Source organism: Rhineura floridana, chromosome 1 (genome assembly GCF_030035675.1).
Source record: "Rhineura floridana isolate rRhiFlo1 chromosome 1, rRhiFlo1.hap2, whole genome shotgun sequence".
Lineage (NCBI taxonomy): Eukaryota > Metazoa > Chordata > Lepidosauria > Squamata > Rhineuridae > Rhineura > Rhineura floridana.
Window position 1 is genome coordinate 216073192 of NC_084480.1, and position 9422 is coordinate 216082613.

Here is a 9422-nt window from a genome sequence, read left to right on the forward strand (position 1 = left end):
GTTAGAACCAGGGCCGGCTCCAAAGGGCGGCCAGGTGGGGCCTTGGCCCTTCAGGGCCCCCTCGTTATGTTGGGGGAGTAGCGCTCCCCTTCCGCAGTAGGCTCCCTTCCGCAGATCACAGGGATGGAGCTTCTCATTTGCTTGCTGGCATGCCCACACCCACTCGCTCGGTTTTCCCAGTGCCCTCTCTCTCACTTTCTCGCCCTCCCCCCACCCTCTCCCTTGCTTACCCTCCCCCCACCCGGTTGCCCTCCCCTGCCTGCTCACCCTCCTCCCGCCTGCTCACTTGGTCACCCTCTCCCCCTGCACACTCGCCTCCCCCCACCCCTACTCGCTCATCTGCCATCCTGCCCCGGCCCACTCCCTCGCTTGCCCTCCCCCACCCGCTCACCCTCCCCCACCCACTCATCCTCCCCCACCTGCTCACTCAATCTCACCCTCTCCCCCACTCACTCCCCCTCCCCCTGTGCCCCGCTCACTCACCCACCTTCCCACCCCCCACCCACTCCCTTGCTCTCCCTCCCCCACCCACTCACCCTTTCCCTGCCTGCTTGCTTGCTCACCCACCCCTAGTTGCTCACTGTCCTACCCCCATCCACTCCCTCGCTTGCCCTCCCCCCACCCACTCACCCTCCCCCACCCGCCCTCCTGCTCTTCCGCCTGCCTGGTAGGTAGGTTGGTAAGTGGGGCATGCATGCATGCATGCATGCAGGTGCCAGGGCCCAGGGCAGGCTGGTACCCAAGGGCCCCAGCATGCCTGGGGCCAGCCCTGATTAGAACATCTAAAATATTAAATGTAATTTTATTATATAATAGCTAGCAATCATAAAACATTATTAAAAACCATCACATATGGCAATAAAATATATTTAATACATTCCTTGCATTCAAATCTACTTCTAAATCTTTCCCAAAAGCATTTCAACCTATGAAGGTCTTCTTCAGTGGATGCTTTGGATTTTTGGTACCTGGATGTTCCTGAGCTCCTTAGATGTTTTTGGATAATAAATCTGACCTACACCGCATATTGTAGAATGTAGATCTTGCCTAGTTTTTTTATTTGGACTAAAGAGAGTCAGTGTGGTGTAGTGGTTTGAGTGTTGGACTATGACCTGGGTGACCAGGGTTCAAATCCCCACACAGCCATGAAGCTCACTGGGTGACCTTGGGCCAGTCGCTGCCTCTCAGCCTCAGAGGAAGGCAATGGTAAACCACCTCTGAATACTGCTTACCATGAAAACCCTATTCATAGGGTCGCCATAAGTCAGAATCGACTTGGAGGCAGTCCAAAGAATGATAAAAATCCTTGATGATGCAGGCCTCTCAAATTCAATAGAGTTACTTATTTTGTCAGCCAGCTACCAAAAAGGGCTGCTTTCTAGTGGTTGACTGTCTCACCAGCCCTGTAACCAGCCTGCCTTGTTATGTGGGGCAGCCACATTTCTAGATGGAGCATTTTGGGAGGGGGGAGGTACATAGAGCCAGCCAATCCACCTCTCCCAACTCATTGGTGGAGAGTGTGTGAGGGTCAGGCCACGAGAAGCGAAAAGCAGTGACTTTCCCCCTCATTCTACCTCCATGCAGAGAGTGTGTTAACTTACATAATGGGCTATGTAAAGGTCAAGTTACCAGAAAATATAATATGAACAGCAGAAATTAAATGACTGGCATGTGTGTGTGGGGGGGGGGTTAAAAGAAAAAAGGGATGTTAAAGATATAGTGAACAAGGAGATACTGAAAGGTGTTAACACCCCTTTGAGGGTCCCTCCTTCTAGTCTTGTTCCTGATCTTTAGATTTTCCTTGCTGTTGGACAATGAAGGGGAAACCTTTTTAACTGGTTGCTATATAAAGGACTAAATAAGCAATTGGAAACTAATTATGGAAAGCAATTTGATTTTTTTTACTGGTTGTTGGGTTGATTTTTTCCCCTGCCCAGAAACCCTGAAAAGGCTTCTTGCTGAGCTACACACATTGGGAAAATCAGAAATTAAGCTTGGGTACAGCCTGGGTGGTCAGACAGCCACCTAACTGTAGTGTGAACAGCAGTGTTTCTATTGCTCTTGTTTATTTATTACATCTATGTACCGCCCCATAGCTAAAGCTCTCTGGGCGGTTTACAAAAAACTCTAGGGCTGTTTTCATCTTTTACCATCAAGTGCTCAAGAAAAAGAAGAAAAAATAGCCACTATGATTGTGAGTATAGTGGGTGCTTTAAAAGAGTAGAAGGTTATTTAGGGTAGATATTTTTTTAGATCAAGTTATCTCGTTATCTCTTTATTCACCCTTTACCAATCCTACTCTACTCACCAAAATATAAACAAACTCTTACTTCTTACTACAGGCAAACAAATTTGCTTCTTTATTGCTGGCTGGGCAGAGAACACAACTGAAATTGAAAAGCAGAGGAAAGGAAAGTCCAAGAACTGGAGTCTAACTCTAGCCCATAATACAAAGTTCTAATATTTAATTATTCAAGGATCATGTTACTATAGAGGTTGCTTTTTTTCAGGATCACTTAAGTAATTATAGGGTGATTGTAACCATGAAAAATCTACCCTCAGTAAGGGAAAGTGCTGAGTCAGCAAACTTTTGAGGACTCTTCCAGATGGGGCTTTTGTTGGGCACTTGCCCTGCCTTATTCACTGAATTTCTCAGAAGGTCCTATTCTTACATTGCTCCTGTTCTTAAAACAAGTTGTCATTTTTAAGCCACTTAAAAAAAAAATCCAGGGGTGGTGGTGCACACATTTGTCCCACCCTGTCTACAGGGCTGTGCCTCACTTTATTTGATGGGGCATTCACAGTTTAAAAAATATAGAAGCTACATGGCTTCTATCTAGAAGTCTGCCTTTAAAAATTGAATGCCTGTATGGCATCCTTTTATTTTAAAAAATCACAAATGAAATCTTTCTCTTTTTGTGAGAACCCAAACTCTGATGGCACATGAGACATTTGAGGCCCAACAAAGACAATGTTCATGACAATATCCTATTTCTCCCACCAAGACAACCTCAACCATAGCATTTCTGAGGCCACTGCTGAACAAAGGAACATTGGAAACTGCCTTATGCCATTGGTAGCAATTCTTCAAGTTTCACAAGACCTTTTTCACAGGAGTGGTTTGCCCATTGGGGCGGAGCTACAGGAGTAGCCTCACAGCAGAGACATCATTGCTGCTTATGGGGAGGAGGAGGTGCAAGGTGGTGGTGAGGTTGGGGTTGCAAGGGTGCAGCTGGAGCACTGGGTTGGATCTGCTGGTGCACCTCCACAGCTCTGACCTTGCTACCCATGGCATTCTGATTAGCAAGCTAGCTAAATATGAGCTGGATGGAACAACTATTAGGTGGATCCACAGCTGGCTACAGAATCATACTCAAAGAGTGCTTATCAGTGGTTCCTTCTCAAATTGGGGGGAGGTAATGAGTGGGGTACCACAGGGCTCGGTCCTGGACCCAGTGCTCATTAACATTTTTATTAATGACTTGGATGAGGAGATGCAGGGAATGCTTACTAAATTTGCAGATGATTCAAAATTGGGAGGGATAGCTAATACCTTGGAAGACAGAAACAAAATTCAAAGGGACCTTGATAGGCTGGAGCATTGGGCTGAAAACAACAGAATGAAATTTAACAGGGATAACTGCAAAGTTCAATACCTAGGAAAAATAAACTAAATGCACATTTATAAGATGGGGGATCCTTGGCTCAGCAATACTACATGCAAGAAGGATCTTGGGATTGTTGCTGAGCACAAGCTGAATATGAGCTAATAGTGCAATGTGGCTGCAAAAAAGGGAAATGCTATTTTAGGCTACATTAACAGAAGTATAGTTTCTAGATTATATGAAGTATTGGTTCCCCTCTATTTGGCACTGGTTAGACCTCATCTTGAGTACTGTGTCCAGTTCTGGACACCACACTTTACGAAGGATGCACATAAACTGGACAGGTTCGGAGGAAGGCAACAAGGATGATCAGGGGACTGGAAACAAAGCTCTGTGATGAGAAACTGAAAGAACTGGGCATGTTTACCCTTGAGAAGAGAAGACTGAGGGGACATATGATAGCACTGTTCAAGTCCTTGAAAGGTTGCCACACAGAGGAGGGCCAGGATCTCTTCTCGATCATCCCAAAGTGCAAGACAAAGAACAGTGGACTGAAGTTACAGGAAGCCAGATTTCAACTGAACATCAGGGAAAACTTCCTAACAGAGCAGTACGACAATTGAACCAATGATCTAGGGAGGTGGTGGGCTCTCCAACACTGGAGTCATTCAAGAGGCAGCTGGACAGCCACCTGCCGGGTATGCTTTAATTAGGTTTTCTGCATTGAGCAGAGGGTTGGATTCGATGGCCTCATAGGTCCCTTCCAACTCTATGATTCTATAATTCGATGATACCACCGTTCCCCTTGCCTCCCAGTAAGTGACAGTGATGCCCCTGCTATCAGGCCATTGCTGCAGCTCCACTGCACCAGGTAAGCCGCTCCTGCTTTTGCATGCTCTACCACTGAGCCCAGTCATTTGCCATATCAAAAGTTGTGTTAAAACTAGCAGCCAGAGAGATTGCAAGCTAATTCAATCAATCATTCACTATTAACAAACAAATATTAATCTAGGCAATCTATGTATCGGCAAGATATAAATCAGTTTTCTGGTAGCATTTGTGTTGTTTGTTTGTTGCTAGACTATAGAAATTATACTCATTTTATGAGTTGAAATGGGCCTGATGAAAAATAGATTAATTTAACATCTTTTGTGGTGCTTGGTTTCCTGTGGATAAAGGAATAACACCACACAGAACAAACTCTGTCATGAACCCAGAAATGCCATCAGGCTCAGGTTTGGGATGTCAGTCTGTGGAAGAAGATGAGGAGGGAGAGGAGGATTGGATAAGGGAGGCTCAGACACTAGAACAGAATCTAGCGGAGGAAGCGCTTTCCCTTCCCCCAATTCTGGCAACTCTGGACAGAGAGGCAGGAATCCTGGCTCTTCCCATGAAAGGGTTGGGGTCATCAGGGTCTGGGGGAGGTCGCTGACCCACCACGTGGGATGGATGAAGGGGCACCGGAAGGGGAGGTGGGCTCAGCCTTGTCTCCCAGGACCAAGCAGCGCCTCCAATGACAGGAACAACCTCATCCACCTAAACACGGTGTGCACCTGCAAGCTCAACATTCCGGCAAGGCACAGGAATCTTGTGAGTAAGCACACTGAGCCTTGACTTTAAAAGCTTGGCGGGTGGGCATAGGAATTCATTGGGACAACTCTGTAGCTCTCATGCAGTTTTGAACTTCTTGCTCTAATCTTGGACTCTTGAACTTTGGGCTCCTGCTCCCAGTCTGGCTGGTCCCGCAATCCTGACTTCCAGCAAGAGCTTTGGGGCTGCTATAACTCTGTGCCTGATGCTGAGTTTGTATCATTTGTTTGCTTCAATAAAGATCTTCCCCTTATGGAACAGCCTCTGTCGATGTGTTTTGGGCAGCAGTCAGGACACCTTCCAAATAATCAAATGTTCTCTTGGACACACTATTGTTGCTTAGTAAAATAATATTAATGCATTGTGGACCCTTCTAAACAGAGTATAGACATAGCAGTAAACAAGAAACATAAAAAGAGCCCTGCTGGATCCAATCAAATGGCTATCTACTCCAGCAGTCTATTTTCCTTATTGGCCAATCAGATGCCTCTGGGAAGCCCTGAAGCAGGACATAAAGGTAATAGGTCTGTCCTGCTCTTCTCCAGCAACTGGTATTGAGAGGCATGCTGTTGCTGCCTCTGATCCTGGAGGAAGCATATAGCCTTCTCTATATGGCCTTATCTTCAAAGAATTTGTGACTGATGGTCTTATCTTCCAAGAATTTGTCTAATCCCTGCCCACCCATCCATCCCCATAGCATTTAGCCATCATGATTAGTAGTCACTTGTGGCTTCATCTTAGGCAGTTTACTTGAGAAACTGCCTTATCCTTTATATACCCATTAGGTCACTGTGATGTGTAGGGGACCTTCTTCTTCAAGTTCCAAGATCTCAGAAGCCCACAGTTAACTCAGAGCAGGGCTTTTAGCGTGGCTGCTCCGTTCTGTGGAATAGCATTTCTGTTGAGATACACCAGGAGCCTGCTATCTGCATCTTCTGGAAACAAATGAAGACATTTTTATTCAACAAGCTTTCCCAGCTGAATGAATAGGTCTCTGTCATGGGTGTCTATTTCTTATCATTTTAAAATTTATCCGCTGTTATTTTTGTATTGTTTTCACCTTTTTAAAGCTGATCTTCACTGTTTTGTACATCACATTGAGGCATGTGCATGAAAGGTGATTAATATAATCATAATCAACATAATTGTCCCTGAATTTGTGTAATTCCCTCCGCCACTCCCTGTATGTAATGTTACAGGATGAAGCCTACAAGAGAGCAAGAGGCACTGCCAAATATTACTTTAATAACACCAGGATAGAGTAGTTGACCAGTAAAACTGTACAGGATATATTATTGATAGAATTTGCCCTATGTACCTTCCTACTGGTAATTAATGTGGCAGAGTTACTCACCCATTGGACAGATTGACTGAATAAAAGCAGTAAAAATGACAAACATCACAATTAAAGTTAATAGCCAATGACATCATTAGCAAAATTCCCCAAAATTGAGTGGGTGATGTGAGAGTGTTAAAGGAGAAGCACTGACTGCTGATGAGTGGGTGGTTTTGGAAATAGAGACTGGGTATGGTGGGTGGGTTAACATTTAATTTAAAAAGAAGAAATGAATGCTATAAATGTTTTTTGTTTTTTTACCAAACATATTAGCAGGACTGGAGCAAAGTAGAGACTTTAAACTAAGCTACAATTGGGAAAGAATTTATTTGAATACTTTGCGGCATTTGTTTCCTTCACACCTTTTGTTGGTGGTATTTTTTATCTATAAAAAATACCCTTGCAATCTGTATTAGGCAAAAGTCAAAAGCAATTTTCCTTTACAAAACTCCAGTTAATACTATTTGCCCCATAAGCTTAGAAATTAAAAAATAGGAGAGTTAGCATGGAGATTTATTTTAAAACATTATTTCCCTAAACCAACCCTAGATGGCAACAGCACTCTGTATACTTTTACCATAATACAATTCACTAATAGGCAAAAAAACCTTGCGGTTTAAGAATGTACCTATAGCCAACAGATATTTCTATCAAACTTTAAAAAGCAGGGAAATTGGGCAGCTATAGTGAATGCACCAGGGGAGCAGGAGACCTGACCTCCTCTCTGAGATATTGTACTGCCCTACAAATTTGTCAAAATGCAAACACAATTTGGGTTGGTCTTTCACAGTCCAATCCACTTCCTTTGTAGCTTGGAAGAATTTGGTAACATGTGCCTCTGAGCATATGGTGAGGGGTGAAGGAAAGGAGAGGGAAGGGCAAGAGGGAGGGGATAGGAGGGAGGAGGGAGGGAAGGAAGGTTTGAACATTTGCATGCTTTTTGAGTTCTGTGGGATTTACTTCTGTGCAGTCATGTTTAGGATAGATGAAACTGACCTAGGGAAGAGGAGGGGCGGTAGGAGGGCAGGAAGAGTACGGGACAGCGAGGGGAGGAGATTAGGTGGGTGGGCACTGGGCAGAGGGGAAGCCCCTTTCCTTTCCAACAGTATCATTCTTTTTCAGTGTTTCCCCCACCTTTTTATTCTACAGCAGGCACATGTAGCCTCCCACCCAAATTAAAACCAAAGCTGCCCCTGACCACATCCACACTAGACTGTTATTTCACTTTAGGCAGTCATGGCTTCTCCCAAAGAATCCTGGGAAGTGTAGTTAGTGAAGGGTGCTGAGAGTTGCTAGGAGATGCCCTGTTGCACTCACAGAGCTCTGTCAGTGGAATAGGAGTCTCCTCTCAGCACCGTTCACAAACTACACTTTCCAGGATTCTTTGGGGGAAGCCATGACTGTCTCATGTGAAATCAAAGTCTGGTGTGGGTGTGGCCCCCTGATTAGTCAATCCTAGCAGCTGGGAGTCTGGCTTTTAGAACACTGACACTTGGTTCTTACTGAGCATGCCTGACATTATCATTGAGTTCAAGCCAACATTTCTTAAATTAATTAAAAACCAGCCAGGCATATTTTTTAACCTTTAAACTGCAGAAGATGAAGGTCAGAGTATGGGGCAAGGTCAGCAATAGGACTACAGGTACTCTGAGAACATGGCTGATTTTTAATTAATTTCAACAGATTATGAGAACTCTGACAGAAAAAAGTCCAAAAGGGGTCTGGTTTTCCCCCCTCTCTTTTTACACTTTGAACTCTTGATTCTCTCTGAGTATTTTGTTTATCACCATGAAAATTTAGAGAGTTGTTAAGCAAGTGTTTCTGAGTTCAGGACTATAAATTTGGTAAGGTTTTGTTTTGAAATGAGCTTATGGGAAGGATTAGAATGGCATGGTGGGTATTTTCAATTTAACATTGCGGAATGCAAAAAATGCATGCTGACTATAGTATACAGCCACTCTCATGGCTGTATAATAAAACTGTCTTTTAAATAATGGAGCTGGTAAATTAACATAACTTTTCAGGAAAACACTGCCTGTATTTCCAGGGGATCACTAGCTGCAATTCCAGAAACTTCTAGCAAATTTCAGTAGGATCTGATAGTTTACAAAGATAGCAAAAGAGAACCATGTTTAATATTTCTCTACAGCCTCCCCCCCCAATTCAGCATATAAATGAGAAATGCTATAGTGTTGTGACTCCTTCACGACAACATGACGGCAACAATTTTGGATAACAATAGCTTTCAGATTGATCCATTCAAAGTTGGATCAGGCATAAAACAGGGATGTGTCATTGCTTGGACCTTATTTGTTATTCTAATTGCTATGATTCTACACCTTATTGAGGGGAAACGTCCTACTGGTGTGGAAATCATATACTGAACAGATGGAAAGCTTTTTAATCTCGGTAGACTGAAAGCAAAAAATAAGGTAATTACAACCTCTGTCATAGAACTTCAATATGCAGATGATAATGTAGTCTCTGCACATTCAGTGAAAGATCTTCAAACTATCCTAAATGTCTTTGCAGAAGCATATGGGAAGCTTGGCCTTGTGCTTAATATAAAAAACCCAAAGTGCTTCATCAGCAGGTGCATACAGGTGCATACAGGTCCCTCTGTAGCACCATCAATCCAGCTTAATGGTGCAATGCTGAAGAATGTTGATCACTTTTCTTATCTTGGCAGCCATCTCTCTGTAAAAGCTGATATCAAGGCTGAAATTCAACATCGTCTGAGTTCTGAGAGTGCTGCATTCTCCCGAATGAAGCATAGAGTGTTCAAGGATTGGGATATTCGCAGGGAGACCAAAATGCTTATTTACAAAGCCATTGTACTACCGACTTACTGTACACCTATGAAACATGGACCGTTTATAAACACCACTCCC